The sequence below is a fragment of the Coregonus lavaretus genome (assembly GCF_964263955.1).
Source record: "Coregonus lavaretus genome assembly, chromosome: 1".
Lineage (NCBI taxonomy): Eukaryota > Metazoa > Chordata > Actinopteri > Salmoniformes > Salmonidae > Coregonus > Coregonus lavaretus.
Genome location: NC_139988.1, coordinates 85903609 through 85929792, shown reverse-complemented (window position 1 = coordinate 85929792; position 26184 = coordinate 85903609).

Here is a 26184-nt window from a genome sequence, read left to right as displayed (position 1 = left end):
CTGGTCTGCCAGCATAACCAGCTAGACCATGCTGGTCAGACCAGATTTACCATCTAGACCACTCAAACTCAACTCTGGACCTGTTAGTTGGATATCTCTTTTTAAAAAATCTTTCTGCACATAATAATGTGCACACTAATAAAGCAGCTCTGCAATTTTTTCCTACGACAACCAAGAAACGCAGGATCAACTAGGAAATAATTGTGTAATGTGAGCACCCACGTCCTGGGGTGGAGGATGGACGGAATGAAAGATTTGGGACAAGGCAATGGGGAAATGTGAGCACGTCCAAGTTGTTAAGATTTTTAGAAGTCGTGCAGTGTATGCCCAGCATTAAACAATATGCTGGTCAGACCACCTTGACCAGCATCAGAAAAGCACTGACCAGCACTGACCAACATGAAGTTGATGCAGTATTTTCCAGCAGAGAGAATAAAGAGGAGAACATCAACGGAAAACAATTAAACTGAGTTTAGCTTTCTAAATTAAAAAAATTCTTTCATTTTTTCTGGATCCTATAATTGAGTTTGCAATGAGATGAAAAAATACAAAGCCACATGACCACGCCAACTGAGCGTGTGTTCTAAGTCGATGCCAGTCAGTGTGTTTGTGAGTGTGGTAGCTGAGAAGCTTTGGGAAACTCCGTCAGACTCCCTGCTATTGGAGAGAAATGCACGCACATCCAAACTTGTCCTCAGTCAAACCCACACATCCCCTCTCTCTCCCATCTCTCTCGCCCACACTGACCTCACTTTACAAATGCTTTAGGCCAGTTTCCCACACCCAGATTAAACCTACAGATGAGGTTAGATATATTGGCACCTTTGCTTGATTCACAATTTCTTCTAAAATTTTAAAACTTTTGGTGTTTAAACATGTATTTGTTTGATTTACAACTGCACAGGACCAAGAAAATATATTATTTTAAACTGAAATCATGATTTTCCACTTCAATGTAAAAAATGGCCTGGACTAAATTATAAATTTTTTAAATGAATTTGGTTGGAGGAAATTATTGTCCTTTACTGTGTAATACATCTCACCTGTGGTACATTTCAGGTGCCTACAGGGTAAAACATTGCCATTCAACCAGTTTTGAAAGAAAAAACGAAACTTTCTGCTCAATTGCACAATCGTAAAATGCAAGGGTGCCAATATATTTGACCGAAACTGTATTCCCGGACAATGGAGATTCAACACTGAGCGTGCCATTTAGTCCAGGAGCAGGCTTAATCTGAGCCCTGGAAATCAACCCTGTACTCACGAACACTCACTCTTTCCCAACCCTGGGATACACACACTTGATAGAGTGTCTTACCTTTATAGGTCCTGTTGTACTCTGCTCTTCTCCTCCACACCTGACTCTACCTGCTTCCTCCTCTTCCACACCTCTCCTCCATTCCCTGCTTCCTCCTCCTTTTTTCTCCTCTCTCTCACACTCATTCTATCATTTCCTCTTTTTTTACTGTCTCACTCTCTAACTCTCTATCGCTCTCTCTCTTTCTCTCTCTCTCTCTCTCTCTCTCTCTCTCTCTCTCGCTCTCTCTCTGAGCCCAAGATGGGCAGGTGGCTGAGTTTGTGTGTGTCTTAGAGCTGTAGAATTAGCGTTAGCCCTAAGGATTAGCATCATTAGCTGTAGCTCTGCTCTCTCAGACAGACCAAATCCCTGATCAGAGATTCAGTGTGTGGGTGCGTGTGTGTGTGTGTGTGTGTGTGTGTGTGTGTGTGTGTGTGTGTGTGTGTGTGTGTGTGTGTGTGTGTGTGTGTGTGTGTGTGTGTGTGTGTGTGTGTGTGTTTGTGCATGCTTGTATTTGTGGGTGCAACGATTATTGCTCAGATGGAAAATCTAACATTTCCCAACGGCCCCAAAAAAATAATATGAATGATATTTGTGTGTGTGTGTCGATTTCCAGGGTCCAGATTAAGCCTGCTCCTGGACTAAATGGCACGCTCAATGTTGAATCTCCATTGAAAGTATTTTTAGTCCGGGAATAAAGTTGCGGTCAAATATATTGGCACCCTTGCATTTTACAATAGAGTGCAATTGAGCAGAATGTTCCGTTTTTTTCTATCAAAACTGGTTGAATGGCAATGTTATACCCTGTAGGCACCTACAGAGGGTTGTGCGGACAGCCCAGTACATCACTGGGGCCGAGCTCCCTACCATCCAGGACCTCTATATCATGCGGGGTCAGAGGAAGGCCCGAAAAATTGCCAAAGAATCCAGCCACCCAAGCCATAGACTGTTCACTCTGCTACCATCCGGCAAACAGGTACCAGAGCATTCGCACTCGGAACAACAGGCTCCGAGACAGCTTCTACCCCAAAGCCATAAGACTGCTAAATAGTTCATTCATGGTTACACAGACTATCTGCACTGGCCCTACCCACTGGGCACATACAGGTTGAATCAATGTTGTTTCCATGCAATTTCAATGAAATTACATTGAACCAATGTGGAATAGACGTTGAATTGACGTCTGTGCCCAGTGGGTATCTTGCCCTGACTGTATGCACACTCACAATATTGTATATACTGTACACACCACACACACACTAGAATGACAATCTCACACAAAACCCACTCACATTCACATACACTACATACACATACACATATTTTTACACTCATCATATGCTGCTGCTACTTTATTTTACTCTTATTATAATCTATCCTGATGCCTGATCACTTTACCCTGACTTTATGTACATACTGTATCTACCTCAAATACATCACATTGATCTGGTATTGGTACTTCCTGTATATAGCTCCATTCTTGTGTATTTTATTCCGTGTTACTATTATTATTATTATTATTATTTTTATAACTTTTCATCGTTGAGGAAGGGCTCATTAGCAAGCATTTCACGGTTAAGTCTACACCCGTTGTATTCAGCGCATGTGACAAATAACATTTGATTTGATTTGTGTGGGTGTGTGTGTTTGTGTGTGTGGCCTTCGTTGTGTTTTCGCTGGTGACCAGCCTTTGTTGTGCTTTCGCTGGTGACCAGCCTTCGTTGTGCTTTCGCTGGTGACCAGCCTTCATTGTGTTTTTGCTGGTGATCAGACTTTGTTGTGTTTTCGCTGGTGACCAGCCTTTGTTGTGTTTTCACTGGTGACCAGCCTTCCTTGTGTTTTCACTGGTGACCAGCCTTTATTGTGTTTTTGCTGGTGATCAGACTTTGTTGTGTTTTCGCTGGTGACCAGCCTTTGTTGTGTTTTCGCTGGTGACCAGCCTTTGTTGTGTTTTCGCTGGTGACCAGTCTTTGTTGTGTTTTCACTGGTGACCAGCCTTTGTTGTGTTTTCGCTGGTGAAAAGCCTTCATGTGTTTTTGCTGGTGACCAGTCTTTGTTGTGTTTTCGCTGGTGACCAGCCTTCGTTGTATTTGTGCTGGTGACCAGCCTTTGTTTAGTTTTCGATGGTGACCAGCCTTCATTGTGTTTTCGCTGATGACCAGCCTTCGTTGTGTTTTTGCTGGTGACCAGCATTCATTGTGTTTTGACTGGTGACCAGCATTCATTGTGTTTTCACTGGTGACCAGACTTCATTGTGTTTTCGCTGGTGACCAGCCTTCGTTGTGTTTTTGCTTGTGACCAGCCTTCATTGTGTTTTCACTGGTGACCAGCCTTCATTGTGTTTTGTGTTGGTAACCAGCCTTGGTTGTGTTTTCGCTTGTGAGCAGCCTTCGTTGTGTTTTCACTGGTGACCAGCCTTCATTGTCTTTTCGCTGGTGACCAGCCTTTGTTGTGTTTTCCCCTAACCCTAACCCTAACCCAAGTCACATAATAAGTTGTATAGACTCACTATGTGTGCAATAATAGTGTTTAACATACTTTTGAATGACTACCTCATCTCTATACACTAGACATACAATTATCTGTAAGGTCCCTCAGTCGAGCAGTGAAATTCAAACACCGATTCAACCACAAAGACCTGGGAGGTTTTCCAATGCTTCACAAAGCAGGGCACCTATTGGTAGATGGGTAAAAAAAATAAGCAGACATTGAATATCCCTTTGAGCATGGTGAAGTTATTAATCAGACTTTGGATGGTGAATCAATACACCCAGTCACTACAAAGATACAGGTGTCCTTCTTAACTCAGATGCCAGAGAGGAAGGAAACCTCTCATGGAATTCACCAGGAGGCCAATGTTGACATTAAAACAGTCACTGAGTTTAAACTGAGGATGGATCAACAACGTTGTAGTTACTCCACAATACTAACCTAATTGACAGAGTGAAAATATACAAATATTCCACAACATGCATCCTGTTTGCAACAAGGCACTAAAATAATACTGCAAAAAAGAGGGCAAAGCCATTAACTTTTGGTCCTGAATACAAAGGTTTATGTTTGGGGCAAATCCAATACAACACATTACTGAGTACCACTCTCCATATTTTCAATTATAGAGGCTGCATGATGTTATGGGTGTGCTTGTAATCGTTAAGGACTGGGGAGTTTTTCAGGATAAAAAAAGAAACTAAATGGAGCTAAGCACTGGCAAAATCCTAGAGGAAAACCTGGTTTAGTCTGCTTTCCACCAGACACTGGGAGATGAATTCACCTTTCAGCAGGACAATAACCTAAGACACAAGGCCAAATCTACACTGGAGTTGCTTACCAAGAAGACCGTGAATTGTTCTGAGTGGCCGAGTTACAGTTTTGACTTAAATCGGCTTGAAGATCTATGGTAAAACCTGAAAATGATTATCTAGCAATGATCAACAACCAATTTGACAGAGCTTGAAGAATTATTATTATTAATTTTTTATCCACAGTACTCATTATCAATAGAAAAATATTTACATAAAAAATAGTAATTCACATATTTTCATATCCAATATTCAGTCTCTTTAACAGTACATCTAGCTATAGCTATTCAATGAATTAGTATCTGTACCAAAATAAAGGCTATTCACTTACAAATAGTGCTATCTAGCATGTAAAACCATCAAATTATATGTATGTTGTCCAACACATCTCAACAGATGACCCACTATAGTAGTGTAAACATAAATGTTACACAATTCTACACAATCGCTTAGCATGAGGCTAGGCTAGCTAGCAAACATTATAACCATTAATTACGGCAACAATATAAAATACTAAAACATCTAACTACAAGGATTAAATAATGCAACAAATACGGTGCATTCGGAAAGTATTCAGACCCCTTGACTTTTTCTACATTTTGTTACGTTACAGCCTTATTCTAAAATGAATTAAATTGTTTTTTTTCCTCATCAATCTACCCACAATACCCCATAATGACAAAGTAAAAACAGGTTTTTATAAATGTTTGATGTAAAATAATGAAATATTACATTTACATAAGTACTCAGACCCTTTACTCACTATTTTGTTGAAGCACCTTTGGCAGCGATTACAGCCTCGAGTTTTCATGGGTATGATGCTACAAGCTTGGCACACCTGTATTTGGGGAGTTTCTCCCATTCTTCTCTGCAGATCCTCTCAAGCTCTGTCAGGTTGGATGTGGATTGTCGCTGCACAGCTATTTTCAGGTCTCTCCAGAGATGTTCAATCGGGTTTGAGTCCAGGCTCTGGATGGGCCACTCAAGGACATTCAAAGACTTGTCCGGAAGCCACTCCTGCGTTGTCTTGGCTGTGTGCTTAGGGTAGTTGTCCTGTTGGAAAGTGAACTTTCGCCCCAGTCTGAGGTCCTGAGTGCTCTGGAGCAGGTTTTCATCAATAACCTCTCTGTACTTTGCTCCATTCATCTTTCCCTCGATCCTGACTAGTCTCCCAGTCCCTGCTGCTGAAAAACATCCCCACAGCATGATGCTGCCACCACCATGCTTCACCGTAGGGATGGTGCCAGGTTTCCTCCAGACGTGACACTTGGCATTCAGGCCAAAAAGTTCAATCTTGGTTTCATCAGACCAGAGAATCTTGTTTCTCATGGTCTGAGAGTACTTTAGGTGCCTTTTGGCAAACTCCAAGTGGGCTGTCATGTACCATTTACTGAGGAGTGACTTCCGTCTGGCCACTCTACCATAAAGGCCTGATTGGTGGAGTGCTGCAGAGATGGTTGTCCTTCTGGAAGGTTCTCCCATCTCCACAGAATAACTCTGAAGCTCTGTCAGAGTGACCATCGGGTTATTGGTCACCTCCCTGACCAAGGCCCTTCTCCCCTGATTGCTCAGTTTGTCCATGTGGACAGCTCTGGGAAGAGTCTTGGTGGTTCCAAACTTCTTCCATTTAAGAATGATGGAGGCCACTGTGTTCTTGGGGACCTTCAATGCTACAGAAATGTTTTGGTACCCTTCCCCAGATCTGTGCCTCGACACAATCCTGTCTCGGAGCTCTACAGACAATTCCATCGACCTCATGGCTTGGTTTTTGCTCTGACATGCACTGTTATCTGTGGGACCTCATATAGACAGGTGTGTGCCTTTTCAAATAATGTCCAATCAATTGAATTTACCACAGGTGGACTCCAATCAAGTTGTAGAAACATCTCAAGGATGATCAATGGAAACAGGATGCACCTGAGCTCAATGTCGAGTCTCATAGCAAAGGGTCTGAATACTTATGTAAATAATGTTTATACAGTGGAGAGAACAAGCATTTGATACACTGCCGATTTTACAGGTTTTCCTACTTACAAAGCATGTAGAGGTCTGTAATTTTTTATCATAGGTGCACTTCAACTGTGAGAGACGGAATCTAAAACAAAATCCAAGAAATCACATTGTATGATTTTTAAGTAATTAATTTGCATTTTATTGCATGACATAAGTATTGATCACCTACCAACCAGTAAGAATTCCGGCTCTCACAGACCTGTTAGTTTTTCTTTAAGAAGCCCTCCTGTTCTCCACTCATTACCTGTATTAACTGCACCTGTTTGAACTCGTTACCTGTCTAAAAGACACCTGTCCACACACTCAATCAAACAGACTCCAACCTCTCCACAATGGCCAAGACCAGAGAGTTGTGTAAGGACATCAGGGATAAAATTGTAGACCTGCACAAGGCTGGGATGGGCTACAGGACAATAGGCAAGCAGCTTGGTGAGAAGGCAACAACTGTTGGCGCATTTATTAGAAAATGGAAGAAATTCAAGATGATGGTCAATCACCCTCGGTCTGGGGCTCCATTCAAGATCTCACCTCGTGGGGCATCAATGATCATGAGGAAGGTGAGGGATCAGCCCAGAACTACACGGTCAATGACCTGAAGAGAGCTGGGACCACAGTCTCAAAGAAAACCATTAGTAACACACTACGCCGTCATAGATTAAAATCCTGCAGCGCACGCAAGGTCCCCCTGCTCAAGCCAGCGCATGTCCAGGTCCGTCTGAAGTTTGCCAATGACCATCTGGATGATCCAGAGGAGGAATGGGAGAAGGTCATGTGGTCTGATGAGACAAAAATAGAGCTTTTTGGTCTAAACTCCACTCGCCGTGTTTGGAGGAAGAAGAAGGATGAGTACAACCCCAAGAACACCATCCCAACCTTGAAGCATGGAGGTGGAAACATCATACTTTGGGGCCAGGACGACTGCACCGTATTGAGGGGAGGATGGATGGGGCCATGTATCGTGAGATCTTGGCCAACAACCTCCTTCCCTCAGTAAGAGCATTGAAGATGGGTTGTGGCTGGGTCTTCCAGCATGACAACGACCCGAAACACAGCCAGGACCTCTATACCGGGCGGTGTCAGAGGAAGGCCTTAAAAATGGTCAAAGACTACAGCCACCCTAGTCATAGACTGTTCTCTCTGCTACCGCATGGCAAGCGGTACCGGAGCTTCAAGTCTAGGTCCAAAAGGCTTCTTAACAGCTTCTACCCCCAAGCCGTAAGACTCCTGAACAGCTAATCATGGCTACCCCAACTATTTGCATTGTCCCCCCCACCCCCTCTTTTACGCTACTCTCTGTTTATTATCTATGCATAGTCACTTTAACTATACCCACATGTACATATTACCTCAATTACCTCAACTAACCTGTGACCCCACACATTTACTCTGTACCAGTACCCCCTGTATATAGCCTCCCTACTGTTATTTTATTTTACAGCTGCTCTTTAATTATTTACATATCTATTTTTTACTTAACACTTATTTTTCTTAAAACTGCATTGTTGGTTAAGGGCTTGTAAGTAAGCATTTCACTGTAAGGTCTACACCTGTTGTATTCGGCGCAAATTTGATTTGATTTGACATACCAAATAAAATAATGAGAAAGGTGACATGGCCATACTAATCTATAATGAGCCTTTTGCTGATCAGTGGGCAACGGACCGGTTTTCTGATATGCTGAGCTGAGGTCACGCAAAGACACATTCAAAGTCAAATGCGGCATCAGCAAAGAGATCTGCTCCGACTTTCTCATCAGTTAGACAGCCAAGATCATGGATTGTAAAAAAAACAAAAACAGAAAGGGGGCCTTTAAACGTAGAAAGAGCACATTCTACATTGTCACCTCACTCAATACGTCCTATTTTTTGGGCGGCTATAACCATGATTTGGTCAAATAGTAAAGTGCATTATCCTCATGATTCCTGTTTTGAAAGTGTCTTCCCTGCTCCTGTGGCTCTGCCCTCGCTAGGGCCTGCTGCTGTGATTAGCCACCCTCCTCAACCCCCAGAGCTCGAGAGAAAAATGCAGTCTGATCGTATAACATTTCAAAATGTAATTGCGGGAAAACACAACTTTGGAAGCTTCGTCCCCTTGTCCCTGTCGGAGAGAGGAGGATCTCAGCTTTCTGTAGGTATAATTTGTATTTCTCAACTCTCAATATTCAGCTCAATAGCAACTATTTCATATTTGATATGGCTTTGAGATATGGAGTGGCGCGCCTGAAATGCGGACATGCCATTGCCGATATTTTTTTAAATTAAAAAACTTTGCAGTTGTAGTTGTCTTTGCCCTATAGCCCTAAAGGTCTCATGGGTAGTAGCCTACAACTGCAAAGTTGTTTTAGGAAATTAAATGTACTGTTGGATGAATACATGGCTACGAGCAGTGGGTATTATATTTAGAGTTAGTAATGTGTTTTGAGTTTCCACTTCCTCAGGTGTTGAACCCCAAATTAATTAGCCTATGATATTAGTTAGTGCACATAAAGACGTATGTAATTCATCTGTATTGAACAACAAAAAAATCTGGAAATTCTGGAGTCCTATTTTGACTAGGATGACCAGACGTCCCCGATTAGCCCTCAGAAATAAAAAAGCAACTCTGAAGTTAAATTTAAGCCGATATTTCAATAATCAAACGCTGTATCCAATGAGCTTTACATGTAAAAATCTATCCCTGTACCAAACTCGTTTGCTTGTGCGGTGATCAGTGATACATTGTAACCACCGCATGAACAACCATACCTATGGCCAGAAAGTTCATCCAACAACATTGGATACCAAACTTGGGTGACTGTAAAATTACTAGATAGGCTATTTTTTTCTTTCCGATTTTCATTTCCAAAATCTGGTCACCTTAATTTGGAAAAATAAAATATAGCAACTGTAGTCTAATTGTCAACCCAAAATTCATGACAATCACTGGATTAGGTTGCACATCAAAATATCCTGCTTGGACGTGTTAGATGAAACAACTTATTAATTACTTTATTAGATGATTAGCCTACTCATGATTTAGGTCCGACTCATGATTTGGGTCCAACCAAATCATGGGCTGGTGCCACCACATGTAAAATTAGTGGCACCGGTGACACAAGGGGAAAATGAGTTTCCGGCGCACGCAGTGATGTGGGCTGGTGTGGATAAAATTCTAGGGCCGAATTGTCCCAGTCTTCCCCTGGAGTGGCTACAGGTTATATGAGCAGGTAACACACCTGCCTGCACCTCTTATGAACAAATATTCCTCTCAGGTAAAAAAAAACAAAAAAAACATTAAGTCCCCTATTTAAGGGACTTTCGTTTATAATGTCATTGTTTTATCAAGGCATATCAAGGTAATTCGCTTATAAATCAACTTCTGTTAGGCCAAATCGCTTCCGGACTGTTCTGGCTGACAGCCCCATTTTCCTAAAGTATGGGTAGCTGCAGCCCACAGGAGGCTGGTGGCACCTTAATTGGGGAGAACGGGCTCAGTGGAATATAATAATATAATATGCCATTTAGCAGACGCTTTTATCCAAAGCGACTTACAGTCATGTGTGCATACATTTAAGTGTATGGGTGGTCCCGGGGATCGAACCCACTACCTTGGCGTTACAAGCGCCGTGCTCGACCAGCTGAGCTACAGAGGACCACTGCAGAGGAATGGTATCAAATATATTAAACACATGATTTCCAGGTGTTTGATGCCATTCCATTTGCGCCGTTCCGGACATTATAATGAGCCGTCCTCCCCTCAGCAGCGTAATATGCTGCCCTGAGTGTAGGCCAGTGGGAGTATGGAAAGCGAATCAGCTAATTGAGCAGATTTGTTTACACTCAAGACCGTTTTGCGTGGCTGATTGATTGGGCTGCACGACTAGTCGATATGCCGGCGACCAGTGCACCTGTTTCCACTAGCTAGCACAGCCACAAAGTCAAAGTGCCTGCCGACTTGAGTTGCTTTCTACTGGGTATGACACGCGTGTTGCCGGTGGTAGTGAACGTGGCCATTTTTTCCCCTCCTATAATTTTATTTGATGTAGGATATCAGCCTACACAAGAAATAACTAATATTGATAACCATATAGACACCTTGATACATACATACATGCATGTTACATACATTGATACATACATACATACAGTCTACTACTCAACGGAGAGGGCAACAACACCGGAACACAGTGGCCTTCACTACCGCTTGATAAGTACTACTGTCCGGAAACGGTGTGCAGTGTTGCCAACTCCTCAGCAAGGAAAGTAGCTATTGGCTGTCCTAAAAGTCGCTACAAGTCGCTACATGACATCATCACCTAATTTGCATAATTGGCCATGTGCATGTCATTGTGATGGACGCTGTAGGAGGGAGGAATAACGTCGTGGGAGAGACAAAAAGTGAGTAAAAAACACCCGAAATACAGTTGAAGTCAGAAGTTTACATACACCTTCGCCAAATACATTTAAACTCAGTTTTTCACAATTCCTGACATTTAATCCTAGTAGAAAATTCCCTGTCTTAGGTCAGTTAGGATCACCACTTTATTTTAAGAATGTGAAAAGTCAGAATAATAGTAGAGAGAATTATTTCTTTCATCACATTTCCAGTGGGTCAGAAGTTTACATACACTCAATTAGTATTTGGTAGCATTGCCTTTAAATTGTTTAACTTGGGTGAAACGTTTCGGGTTGCCTTCCACAAGCTTCCCAAAATAAGTTGGGTGAATTTTGGCCGATTCCTCTTGACTGAGTCAGGTTTGTAGGGCTCCTTGCTCGCACACGCTTTTTCAGTTCTGCCAACACATTTTCTATAGGATTGAGGTCAGGGCTTTGTGATGGCCACTCCAATACCTTGACTTTGTTGTACTTAAGCCATTTTGCCACAACTTTGGAAGTATGCTTGGGGTCATTGTCCATTTGGAAGACCCATTTGCGACCAAGCTTTAACTTCCTGACTGATGTCTTGAGATGTTGCTTCAATATATCCACATAATTTTCCTTCCTCATGATGCCATCTATTTTGTGAAGTGCACCAGTCCCTCCTGCAGCAAAGCACCCCCACAGCATGATGCTGCCACCCCCGTGCTTCACGGTTGGAATGGTGTTCTTCGGCTTGCAAGCGTCCTCCTTTTTCCTCCAAACATAAAGATGGTCATTATGGCCAAACAGTTATATTTTTGTTTCATCAGACCAGAGTACATTTCTCAAAAAAGTACGATCTTCCTTGCTGAGCGGTCTTTCAGGTTATGTCGATATAGGACTCGTTTTACTGTGGATATAGATACTTTTGTACCTGTTTCCTCCAGCATCTTCACAAGGTCCTTTTCTGTTGTTCTGGGATTGATTTGCACTTTTTGCACCAAAGTACATTCATCTCTAGGAGACAGAACGCGTCTCTTTCCTGAGTGGTATGACAGCTGCGTGGTCCCATGGTGTTTATACTTGCATACTATTGTTTGTACAGATGAACGTGGTACCTTCAGGCGTTTGGAAATTGCTCCCAAGGATGAACCAGACTTGTGGAGGTCTATCATTTTATTTCTGAGGTCTTGGCTGATTTCTTTTGATTTTCCCATGATGTCAAGCAAAGAGGCAATGAGTTTGAAGGTAGTCCTTGAAATACATCCACAGGTACACCTCCAATTGACTCAAATGATGTCAATTAGCCTATCAGAAGCTTCTAAAGCCATGACATAATTTTCTGGAATTTTCCAAGCTGTTTAAAGACACAGTGAACTTAGTGTATGTAAACTTCTAACCCACTGTAATTGTGATACAGTGAATTATAAGTGAAATAATCTGTCTGTAAACAATTGTTGGAAAAATGACTTGTGTCATGCACAAAGTATATGTCCTAACCGACTTGCTAAAACTATAGTTTGTTAACAAAACATTTGTGGAGTGGTTGAAAAACGAGTTTTAATGACTCCAACCTAAGTGTCTGTAAACTTCCGACTTCAACTGTATGTTTAGAACTACAAATGAACTTTCTTCTGTCGATTCTTGTTTTTTTTAATGTCACAATTCCAACCCTCCTCCTTTATCTGGGCTTGGGACCGGCAAAAGTGACCCAAAAGAGACACTCTGGCGGAGTTACTCATTTTTAACCATAACATTCTTAAAATTTTTGTTGCATACAATCTACATTAACAATCTAAATGGACCAGAAAGAGACAATAGAAAAAACTGTCAATGGCAATGTGAGAAAATGATGGTAACTAGTCTGGCCCTAATTCAAGTTAATTTTTTTTTTTTCAGACCCCCCTCCACACACACACAGGCTGTGCTGGCTCACAGAAAGAGTGGGTCATCGTCATTTTGGTCAAGACTCTCTATGGCAGGTTCAGCAACTGAGGGAGCTGACTTAAATGATTTAAGCAGCTGATGTGCCAAAAAGCTGCAAAACATTATCAGGCAGCTGGTGCTCATAGCAAGCCTAACCAGACAACCTTCAGCACTTTATGGACCCCATTGTTAATCCCCGTCATAACAGAGGCATTGTCAGTCCCTATCCCCAGGAGTTTCTCTTTTTTAAGACAACACTTCTCGAGGAAAGCCACAACAGAACGGGCTATAGATTTGGCATCTCCTCCCTCCAACTCAACAAGCCCCAGAAATGTTGATACAATTGTCTGCTTGGTGTCACTAAAGTACCTTATCACAACCCCCCAGGTACTTAGAAACACTTACATCCGTGGACTCATCGAGGAGGAGGCTGAAACGCTAGTCACCCACATCTGCGACCAACTTTTTCAGAAAGTATGGTGCTAGAACACCATTAATAATTTCTGTGCACTTTGAAGTGGGTAGCAGCAGTGGAGTCTGAGAAAGCAGCTCTACATGCTTCTCCAATGTGATCACATGCCAGCATGGAACAGTGTTCAACGATAGCTAATGCCATGGTGGCCTCAGCCTTTTTGCAGAGTCAATTTTTTTAACCATAAATGGCAGCATGTTTTGGGTGGAACTGTTAAAAGGCTTTGCCTTTAATGTATGTTTTTGAGTTGTCATGTGTTTTTTTACATCACTAAGTTTGGCATAGAAATCAGCCTTACAATACAGGCAGTATGCTCGTGTATCATCTCCAATAAACGGCTTCAACCAGCCTTTGAATGCAGGGTTTGATTCCCACTCCTTTCTGTATTTTTGAGTGTACAGTTTAGACTGAGACATGATGAGCTAGCCAGCTAGATGTTTAGCTTATGTCACGGAGAGGCACACACACAGTGGACGAGGTGAGTAAGTGACTGAGGCTGTGTGAGTCAAATGCAGTGATTTATTTTTGTGCAGTGATTTATTTATTTTACATTTACATTTACATCCCGCCCTGAATGTAAGCCAGTGCGGCATCAGCCAGCCAGCGGCGGCGGCGGCGGCTTCCTGCTTGCGCGATTCATTTGCAGTCTGGACGCGGAGGGGTGAACATCTCCTGCTCTGACTGCTGCGCGAGGACTGGGCCGCCTGTGAGTGCTTTGGGACGGGGTGGGTCCCACGGCAGCACCCGCTGCTCATTGAGAAGAGTAAGAACGATACGTGCTTTCACGTCAGAGTCTCCAAAAGCCAGTAACACCAGAAAAAGTCGCTAGATTTGTCGCTAGTTTATTTTTGGAAAATGTGTCGCTAGAGGGGTCTAAATACTTGCTAAATATAGCGACAAAGTCGCTAAGTTGGCAACACTGATGTGGGAAGTAGCTACCTAGTAGTAAACAATTACATATTTACCGTTTTTTTCAATTGCTTACACACTCAAATTAAAACTTTCCCACAATTAGCAAAACCTTACACTCAAGGAGCAAAACACCGGCCTAGAGTTGCACAACTGTAAGCACATTGTCAGCTTCACACTTTTTGCAAAACATTACACACAGTGATTTGCAAAACACTAAACACACTTGTATGCATTTGACACAGAAATGTATCATGATGTCATTTCCTTGCAATTTCAAAGCAAAGGCTTTCAAATGAACACACCCATGAACCAATTGGTTAAACACAGCCACCAGGTGTGCACACACACTGGTGCTTAATTGTAGACACACCAATAATCAGGTTTAAGCACTATAAAAAGGCAACAGGTAAGTTCACCTGTCTTCAAAAAAAATGGACGGTGTCAGAGGAAGAGGGAGAGGGAGAGGAAGAGGAAGACCTGGAGGAGGGGTAGGACATGCACAAAGAAGAAGACAACCAAATCTGTATAACGAAATTCGTGCTACAATTGTGGAATGGTACCTCAGTGTTAGTCCGTGGTTTATTACATGGTCCACAATTGTAGCACGAATTTCGTTATACAGGTACACAGTGGCATCAATAGTTCGGACAATTCGTCAAGAGCACAGGTGAGAAACGTATCTTTTGTCAACAGAAAATCCATAGCTTACTGCATGTACTATATCAACAGTTTTGGTATCTATTCCTGTATCATTTTACAGTAAGCTACATGTATTTTGTTTGGCCAACATAGGATTGAACATCGAGAACACCAAGGAGGGAGGGGCCCCATATTCACACAGGAGCAAGAGAGAGAGATCTTAAACCTTGTTTTGGCCAATAATGCAATCAGACTTAGAGAAATTCAAGCCCATATTGTCAATGATCACCGAATTTTCAATAATGTCCAACAGGTGTCTCTGTCAACAGTAGCCCGTATCCTTAAAAAACATCAAGTTCTGATGAAACAACTGTATAAAGTGCCATTTGAAAGAAATTCAGACAGGGTGAAAGGCCTGCGGCGTGAATATGTGGTGGTACGTTTTGTTCACTGACTGTAGTATTGTGTACTGCACACATAGCCGTTTTACTGTACATGTAATTGTACTGTATAGCAGACCTACAGTAAATTGATCTACACAATGTGATCTTTTGCTGTATTTCAGAGAGTTTTGCAAATGGATGTGGAGGTAGTCCCGCATGAGTTTATATACATTGATGAGGCTGCATTTAACCTGACAACAGTGAGAAGAAGGGGAAGAAACATCATTGGCCACAGGGCTATTGTCAATGTACCAGGGCAACGTGGGGGTAACATTACCCTTTGTGCTGCCATTACACAGAATGGGGTCCTCCACCGCCATGCCAACTTGGGTCCTTCCAACACTGACCTCATTCTTACATTTTTAGACAGATTACACAATATTATCACAGCAGCAAACCAAAGGGACCAGATGCAATACATTGTCGTCTGGGACAATGTAGCTTTCCATCATTCTGCTCTGGTCCAAAACTGGTTTCATCAACACCCACAATTTACAGTTCAATACCTTCCACCATACTCCCCCTTCCTAAACCCCATCGAGGAGTTATTCTCAGCATGGCGGTGGAAGGTTTATGATCTCCGGCCCTATGTCCAGATGGCCCTCATTCAAGCTATGGTGGAAGCATGTGATCAAATTGAAGCAGCATCCATACAAGGGTGGATTCGTCACTCCAAAATATTCTTCCCACGTTGCCTTGCAAATGAAAATATAGTCTGTGATGTTGACGAAGCCCTGTGGCCAGATCCAGCTAGGCGGAGAGATGTTTAGGTTATTTTTCTTTTTTATTCGGTACTGAACTGGATATGTAATTTATGTTACAGTATTACTGTAAGCTTGCAGTACAATGGTACGTTCAGTAATACTGTATGAAAACTGGAAAATGTTTTGTTATGAATGTTTTGTTGAAATGTTCAGTATTGACTGACTTGAGTACATGAAAATAAATACAGTTTTTCCCAATTGCTAAAACACAATTTTGCAAACTAGGCTGGTTTTATCAAAATACTTAACACAACTCACAAAACCACACACCCAAACTGCAAAATACCTCATATATCATGCAAAATGAAGCACTGCAACCAAAACTACATATAGCATTATCAAAATCAAACGTTTGCACGAAATGGCACACACTTCATTCATATTACCAGATTTTTGTCTAACCAACTACACACTGGTGGGCATAATGAAAAGCACTCTCATCTTTAGTGTGCTTTGCCATAATACTAAAATAGTTCAAATTGTAGAAAATTCTTCAGATACAAAACATTTTATTTTTTATTTTTCACCAAACAAGTCAGTGCAACATATGCACAGCAGATATATTTACATTGGACTGAACAAAAATATGCTCACAAAAAACAGTAAACTGAAAAAGAAAATTGCAGAAAAATTTTGCTGAAAAAATATATATAAAAAAAAAGAGGCGAGAAAAATAATTAGGCAGCATCTTGCCGCACAGCTGGGTCTGGCCACAACGCCTTGTCCACATCACAGGCAATATCTTCCCTTGCCAGACATCGAGGGAAGAAGCGCCTTGAGAGCCATATCCATCCCTGAATCGCAACCACATCAATCTCATCACATGCCTCTTCCATAGCCTGCACAAGAGGCATGCTCACAAAGGGCTGCCGGTCGTATACCATCCACCGCCATGCCGAAAAGAACTCTTCTATGGGGTTCAGAAATGGTGAGTATGGTGGGAGGTATTGCACGAGAAATGGTGGGTGGTCAGCAAACCAGTTTTGGACTGGGGCTGCACGATGAAAGCTCACGTTGTCCCATACTACAACGTACCGGGTTCTTTGATGGTCTGCATCATTCATACGCTCTGGTGGTATGAGAATGTTGTGGAGTCATTCAAGAAATGTGAGAATATGGGCTGTGTTGTATGGTCCAAGGTTGGCATGACGGTGGAGGACACCATGCGTATTGGAGATGGCAGTGCACATTGTGATGTTCCCACCACGTTGGCCAGGAACTCCCTAGTAGGAGCAGTCCTCTATAGGAATGAATGGAATTCTATAGTATTTCAATTAAATGTTTCAAGGACAAAATTACATATATTTAAGTATTTTTTTGTTGTAGTAGGCACTGTAACATTAGTACTCTCAAAAAATATATACTTTAAGGAAAATGTTTTTATGTATTTTAACATTTTAAATGTTTCTATTTAGCTCACATAATATAATTTACAATTACGTAATAGAATAAACGTGTCAAAAACAAATGTAGACATTAATACATGCATTTCCATAGTGCCAAGATGGCTGCACTGTGGCTTCAATACAGCGCCCCCTGTTAGTCATCTAGGGTTTATACACAGTTACAGTAAGCACAAGCATACAATGCATGAAGCAACATTACAGCCATCATCAATACTTCAATAAAAAATAAGCAATCGTCAGTTTTATAACTGAAAATGTCAATTATTTGTGTAAAACTAACAGTGAAATATGACTCAGACTCATACTCTGGCTTAAAACATATTGTCCAAACTCTTGCGGTATGATAGCTCAATGTAGGGTAAGAAACAGAAGAAAAAAACTCAGCTCAATCAAAACCATCTACCCTACACCCCACTCACAGATAAAACAATGAGACAGATATTTCACCGGATGTATAAATGTAAAACATCCGGTTGACGTTTCGTTTCCACTCACTACCAAATATGGAAACCCAATGGACGGCAGTGGGACAAGATGGAACGAGATGGATTTTGGCTGACATTCTGCTCATTTACTCATCGATGAAACATTTGATCTCAATACAGTTTTTATGTACCCAAAACTACAATCTGTTACGAACGCGCCAATAGGATCTCACTAGCTCGTGCTTGGCTCTGCCCATCTCCTTGCTTGTTCTGCCCACTATGGCTCGTTTGTTCCCATTTGAAACGACAGGCCACAGGGTCTATCTAGGTTTAGTGATACAAATCTTTGCCCCACTCCTTTCCACACGCCCACTACTTTCCTTTCGACACACCCACTCGCTCATACTCCGGTCGCCATATTGCGATGCAGCTACCCCTTCTCCGTCCAGCTACCCCTTCTCCGTCCAGCTACCCCTCAGATAGAACAACATAGCTCAGGCAGTAGGAAGCGCTCTCATCCATTTATATACAGATGATACAGTCTTATACTCAGCTGATCCCTCTCCGGATTTTGTGTTAAACGCTCTACAACAAAGCTTTCTTAGTGTCCACCAAGCTTTCTCTGCCCTTAACCTTGTTCTGAACACCTCCAAAACAAAGGTCATGTGGTTTGGTAAGAAGAATGCCCCTCTCCCCACTAGTGTGATTACTACCTCTGAGGGTTTAGAGCTTGAGGTAGTCAACTCATACAAGTACTTGGGAGTATGGCTAGATGGTACACTGTCCTTCTCTCAGCACATATCAAAGCTGCAGGCTAAGGTTAAATCTAGACTTGGTTTCCTCTATCGTAATCACTCCTCTTTCACCCCAGCTGCCAAACTAACCCTGATTCAGATGACCATCCTACCCATGCTAGATTACAGAGATGTAATTTATAGATCAGCAGGTAAAGGTGCTCTCGAGCGGCTAGATGTTCTTTACCATTTGGCCATCAGATTGGCCACCAATGCTCCTTATAGGACACATAACTGCACTCTATAATCCTCTGTAAACTGGTCATCTCTGTATACCCGTCGCAAGACCCACTGGCTGAAGGTTATCTATAAAACCCACTTAGGCCTCACTCCCCACTATCTGAGATACCTACTGCGGCCCTCATCCTCCACATACCACACCCGTTCTGCCAGTCACATTCTGTTAAAGGTCCCCAAAGCACACATCCCTGGGTCGCTCCTATTTTCAGTTCGCGGCAGCTAGCATTTTTTTAGATTACATTTTAGTCATTTAGCAGACGCTCTAATCCAGAGCGATTTACAGTTAGTGAGTGCATAAATGTTTCATACTGGCCCCCCGTGGGAATCGAACCCACAACCCTGGCGTTGCAAACGCCATGCTCTACCAACTGAGCTACACGGGGCAATAAAACCTTGCCTGGAAATGCAAGATGACTATAAGTACGATTAGCAGTCATACATTCTGTAGCACTCGACTGCTCCACATTGAACGGCCCACTTCTTTCAGACAAATGATGCAGTAGTGCGGCTGTAGTAATAACAAAATAATACAAAAATAACAGCAAATATGATCACAAGAGGGGAAAAAACGAACACGCTTCACTTCAGAGTTCTGGTGCTGATAGGAACATGTTCTTTCCAAACTCTAAAAGCTAGGACTACGAATAATACATTGATCAAATACTCCAAGTGCAAGATATGTCCACAGTCCACTATCTTACCTAGATAGAAACAACTATGTTCTCAGAAATAAAAACGACTTCAGGCCAAACTGAGCTGCTTTGAACTTGTGGTCAAGTTCCTGGAGAATGTCAAGTTCGTGGCAGGGGAGTACTTCAAGTGTTTAAATAACTATTGTTCACATTCACACTCAACCCAATCACTCTCACACACACACACACACACACACAAAATACAATATATTCGCATAGTGGTCCTAAGGTTACTAATAGTATAGCCTGTACGACCTACATGGACCAGCCTAGAAACACATTTGGGCCATGGCTGCCCTAAAGACACAGGTAGTAACATCTGGACCAGGAATAAAGCACACCAACCACTGGTCCACCAGAAACATAAGAGCCAAGCTATCAATAGGAAAATAAAAGGAAACCAAAAAGGAAACCGGAGGCATCAACTTTCACTGCATGACAAGCAGAAACATATTAAGATTAAGGAGTCACTAGACTTTTAAAAACACAGTTCATAGATTTAGTACAAAGGTACTAAAATGTATTGTAAGTTTAACATCTGAGTAATGCATGACTTAAAAGTCACCCCTTCAAAATAAAAGCTTGTCTAAGATTACCCCAAAATATTCAGGTAAAGTCATGAGGAAAGCCAGCCAAAGCCTCGCGGGGGAAATAGACACACACTCTTCAACCTCTATCTTGGAAATGCATATATTCAAGCAGCAATACAAAAAAATATCCATGAAGTAAATACGCATATTCTCTGTAGCTCAGCTGGTAGAGCACAGCGCTTGTAACGCCAAGGTAGTGGGTTCGATCCCCAGGACCACCCATACAAAAAAAAAATATACAAAAAAAATATGTATGCACGCATGACTGTAAGTCGCTTTGGATAAAAGCGTCTGCTAAATGGCATATTATAAAATAATGTATGAAAACATCCCTGTTATCATGTCTCTAAATACAAAAATTCTACCAATAACTTGCTTCAGTGTAACAAGAGAAGTCATTTTTCCTATTTTTTGGTCTTTTTATCAGTCCTTTCAAAACAGGTTAAAATGTCAGTCCTCAGGTGTGAATGGTATGGATGACTCTCTTCTTTTCCTCGTTAAAATCCTTTTCTTTGTTTTCTCTCATATACTTGAAGAAGTTGTAAGCATGCAAGCCTCATAGAGTGGGCAGAGGCGCTGACGGGGCGGGCTAGTGGCGGTGCTAAAGTCTTAGGCCAGGGCCGGGAAGGCCTCTGGGTCGTCAACGTTGGGAACGGACAATCCACCCGGCTTTTCGGGTCGAACTCCCCCGGCCCGAGCCGGACAGTCAGATCGGCCTCCTCCTCCACCGCGGCCTCCCCTTCCTCCACGGGCTCCCCTGCGCCCATGCCCAGGGCGGCCCAGGTCGACAAAGTTGATCTCCAGCTGGGCCGTGATGTCGTTGGCGGGCTTGCGGAAGTGGTGGTCCGGGCCGATTTCATCAGGGTTTCCCTTGAACCGGGGGGTCATGTCTGCTTCAATCTCTGGAGTATCAATCACAGCTGGTCTGTCTTTAGGCTTTTCGTCGCTGACATCTTCACTCTTGGACTTGTGCAGCACGTAGCCCTTGTTCCACTTGCTGTCGGCGCCCTCATTGGGCTTGCGGATGTTGAACTCCACCTTGGCACGCTCCTTGTCTTGCATGGCCTTCCATTCGTCCAGGGTCATCTCCTTGGGGCCCTTCTCCTTACGTTCCTCTACTTCGTTCTCTAGCGACTGGAACGAGCTGCAAAAAACACTCAAACTGGACAGTTTTATCTCCATCTCTTCATTCAAAGACTAAATCATGGACACTCTTTCTGACAGTTGTGGCTGCTTCGCGTGATGTATTGTTGTCTCTACCTTCTTGCCCTTTGTGCTGTTGTCTGTGTCCAATAATGTTTGTGCCATGTTTTGTGCTGCTACCATGTTGTGTTGCTACCGTGCTATGTTGTTGTCTTAGGTCTCTCTTTATGTAGTGTTGTGGTGTCTCTCTTGTCGTGATGTGTGTTTTGTCCTATATTTTATTTATTTATTTATTTTTAATCCCAGCCCCCCGCAGGAGGCATTTTGCCTTTTGGTAGGCCGTCATTGTAAATAAGAATTTGTTCTTAACTGACTTGCCTAGTTAAATAAAGGTTCAAATAAAAATAAACAAGCTATTCAAATTGTAGTTATAAAAAATCTTTGGCTACCCCCTTCTTGCGTTCCTGTTTCAATTCAGTTGCCCTCGGATGACTCTGGGGTATCGGGTTACATATGCACAGCCATTGGAGGCTCGGGAGTCCCACCTTAACGCTAATTCGCTGATCGGAGTGTCCGACAATTTGTGGCGGAACGGTATATCACAGGCACTTAACCGCACAGCGCTGCAAAGGTGACACTATAGTAGTCACATCACTCTACGACAAACAAACATCTATTTATATCTAATTGATTTTTTAAAAAATTTGAAGATGTGAAACAAAACCACTTTGTGTTCATCACGAGAGGGTCAAAAATTATATTAGATGACAGCTGAGATTGTGACGAATCAGTAGACTCGCTAGCCAACTCTGTGGTACGTTCACAGGGGAAGGGTCGTCACTAGTTACTACAGCCACATAGTCTTAACCCCCTGCCTATTTCTACAATTTATCTTCTTAAATTTTGATTTTAAACCTAACATTAACCCTATCCCTAACCTTAACCACACTGCTAACCTTATACCTATCCCTAACCTTCAATTATGACAAAAAGCACGTTTTTGTTTTCATACATTTTTACTATATAGCCAAATTTGACTTTGTGGCTGTGCTATTGGGGGGGGAGAGTTTTGTGGAGGAGACCAGAATCAGGAATGACGTCGGGCGATTAGGGACTATGTGGCGGACCACATTTTTTCCGATGGAAGACGCAGGCCAAGATGTCGACACAAGTCCAGAGGATAGAATAGACGCCGGAGGGAGCAATGAAGAGGTAATTGTGGACTGTGAGGCCGAGGATAGAAAGGAGGGGGAAAATGGAGTCCTTTGAGAAGGCAATAAATTGATATTGGTAGGGAGAAATGCAGTATTATCATAAGGAGATGTATACTTGGATGAATGAGGAGGAATAGAGGTAAAACGAGAGGCAGAGGTGGTCTAAGAGAGAGAGGGAGGAAGACTGTGAGTTTGAGTCAGTTAAAAATGGCGGGAAAAAGGGAGAAGGTTTGTTAAAGAAGAGTGGTAGGAAATGTAAGCAAAGTGAGCTGAAGACAGGAGGAGAAATGGAAGAGGGTGAAGTATCGGAGGTGGTAGGTGTGGTGAAGTGCTCGGAGCCAGAGGCTTGCGCAGAGGGTCAGGATAAAGATGAGTCTGTGACAGTAGGAATGAAGTTTGTGGAAAAAGTGGATCCTTGCCTTTTGGCTGATCCATTTGTGGTTTCAAGATGGGTGAAAAAAGCGTTGGGTATAGTGGAATCGGTGAGGGTAACCAGAAGTGGTCTGGTGATAATTGTTTGTGTTTCTGCTAGCCAGAGGGAGCAGGCGCTCCGTGTTAAACAAATGGGGGAAAGAGATGTGAATTGTTTTGCTCTCAAGAAAAGGGCGCCATTGAGAGGAGTGATTACTGGGGTAGCAGTAAATGTAAAAGTGGATCAACTGAAGGAGATGATTCCCGGTGTGTGTGATGCTCGTCGTTTGGTGCGACGTAAACAGGGTGGCGAGAGTGGGGAAACAGAAGAGTCATTGTCTGTTCTTTTGAGTTTTGAAGTTGAGTCTTTGCCGGATAAAGTGAAGTTAGGATATATAAGTTATCCTGTGCGAGCTTATGTGCCGAGTACATTACGATGTTACAGGTGTCAAACTTATGGGCACGTGGCAGCAGTATGTAGGAGGGAGATTCCAAAGTGTGAGAAGTGTGCAGAAGGGCATGAGACTAAGGAGTGTGAAGCAGTGGGGAAAGTGGTGGTATGTGCTAATTGTAGGGGTGGCCATGGGGCTGGGGATCAGACATGTCCAGTGCGAGAGAAGCAGGTTGAGGTTTGCAGGGTAAGAGTAGAGAAGAAGTTGTCATATGCGGAGGCAGTGAAGAAAGTAGAGGAAGAGGGGTCAAGGGGGGGAGTGGTGAGAGTAGGAGATATGTACTAGTACAGTGGGATAGGCAAACAAGTGATATATGTTAAAGTAAGATTGGATTTTTAGCGTTTATAGCAATGGTTATTAATTGTTCTGCAGGGATGGAACGTAAATCGAAGGAAATTGAGGTTGTGGTGGCAGCTGCAGAGAGATATTTGGGTGTGCGAGACTTGACAGCAGAAGAGTTTCAGGGAGTGTTAAGTGGTGATGTCCCATCATTTCAGGTTGAGGGCATGAGGTAGGAGCAGTGGCGGCTCCTGAAAAAATTCTCAGGGGGGGCAATTTTTCTGATGATTTAGGTGACCTACACACATTTTAAAAAAGATATGTCCAGCAACAACATGAAGACAGGGGCAGCATATAAGTCAATACCAGAAGCATTTATTGACTGATCTCAAAAGTGTTGGCTTACCAGGGTTGGTGGAGCCCTCAGTTTCATCTTTGCCTCGCAAAGCTAACTCAAACACTCCGCAAAACTTCACACACTGGATTAGCCGGCTGAGGATGTGGCGGTTCTTGCTAATGTCGTAGTAAATATATTTGTTATAGTGAATATGGAATATGATATGTTGAGTAAAATGTTGTGCTAAGATCTATTTAGGTCAGGAGCTGGTTATAAGTTCTGTTCCTATCCAATAACAATGGACAAAAGGGTCCTATCTTGTCAGCCTTGTCAGCAGGTGGCCAAGGACAACACCCACGCCATAGGCCTCTCAGTTCTTCCAACTCACGAGTTCTTGCTCTGAGGACACACACACACACACACACAAACACACACACACACACACATCATCACTGTTAAACACACACACACACACACACACACACACACACACATACACACATCATCACTGTTAAACACACACACACACACACACACACAAAAATCCCCTCTCTTAGGCTGAACATTTGAAGACAGAGAACCCGACTCAGAGCCAATGCAACAGTGACAGTAGCCTGGAGGGGACCTCGCCCAACTCATCAGGACCAATCAGAAGATCAGAACTACTAGATTCAACCTACTTCATTTATTGCATAAAATGTCTGCACACAATGTTTCGGGGCTCTCTTCAGATAATAATATGCCATTTAGCAGACGCTTTTATCCAAAGCGACTTACAGTCATGCGTGCATACATTTTTGTGTATGGGTGGTCCCGGGGATCGAACCCACTACCTTGGCGTTACAAGCGCCATGCTCTACCAGCTGAGCTACAGAAAGTGGATACTCATGGATGCGCATCGCAATTGTAAAATGTCAACACAATTGGAGACACCACGTCATTTTTGGAGACATGTTATTGACAGTAAACTATTGTAGATGCGACTGCTAACTAAATAAAACATTTTAGCTGGCTAGCTAATCATCTTAGCTAAATGTGGGGCAAACAATTCAGTTATTTACCGTTAATTTGAGGGATTGGGGTGAAAGAAATCGAGTTACATAGTGATACTTTACGATATACTGTATTGACAATATCGCAATATTTTAGCGCTAGTTGGCTGTACCTGCACCAAAACACCATTATTGTTCCTTCATAGCTTGTTCTCAATCTTTTCACATTGGGAGCCAATTTGTTTTCAGCACTTTTATTTCCATGACTGATCAAAACTCGTTCTCATGGCTTTCTGATCCCTCTGCAAGACATATGGTGCGCAATAAAATCACAGTATCGAATCGCAATACGTATAGAATCATGAGACTCGCAATGCTGATGCATATATCTTATCGTGAGGTTCCTGGCAATTCCCAGCCCAAGTTCATTTGCCACAACAAATCTCTTCGCTAGCAAACACGATGTCTTCTCCAAAACGGCAATGTGTCTCCAGCAATGTTTACTTTTTTGACGTTCTATGGCATCTCCACTTTCCAAGCATATATGACCACATGTAATATTTTGGTAAGTGATGCAAATAGTGAACTATGTAGGGCCAGGATGTAAAATATATGTAGCTGCAGCAATTTCTCTTATCTGATATGGTAAGTAATGGGGCTTAATTTATAGCTCCCTAAGAGTTTGACGAACGGGTCCGTGCACGCGATTCCAGATATCTTTACCTCTGAATAAACTGCCTTTATTATACCATATCCACCCTGTCCAAAGTCTCTACTTGGTCTCAGTTCTCCAGTAAACTTGTGATTATCAACACTAACCTCATCGTTGTGGCGGCGGACAGCTAGCCTGTATCCCTCATCAAGTTGAGTGGCAATGTTATTTTTCCGTTCGTACCAATTTTTGGAAAATCCTCGGGTGTAGGACTTTCCGCCTTTAGTAGAAACCTGTTGAATTATTAAATTTGGTCTGGGAGGTCCTAATTGTTTCGTTGCCAATTTATCTTCATTTGTTCGCCGACAAAAAGGAACTTCTTTCAAAGACACAATCGAGTTGCACTGAAGCCTAGCCATGTTGATAGTAGTAGTGAATTGATTGAGGCTGCT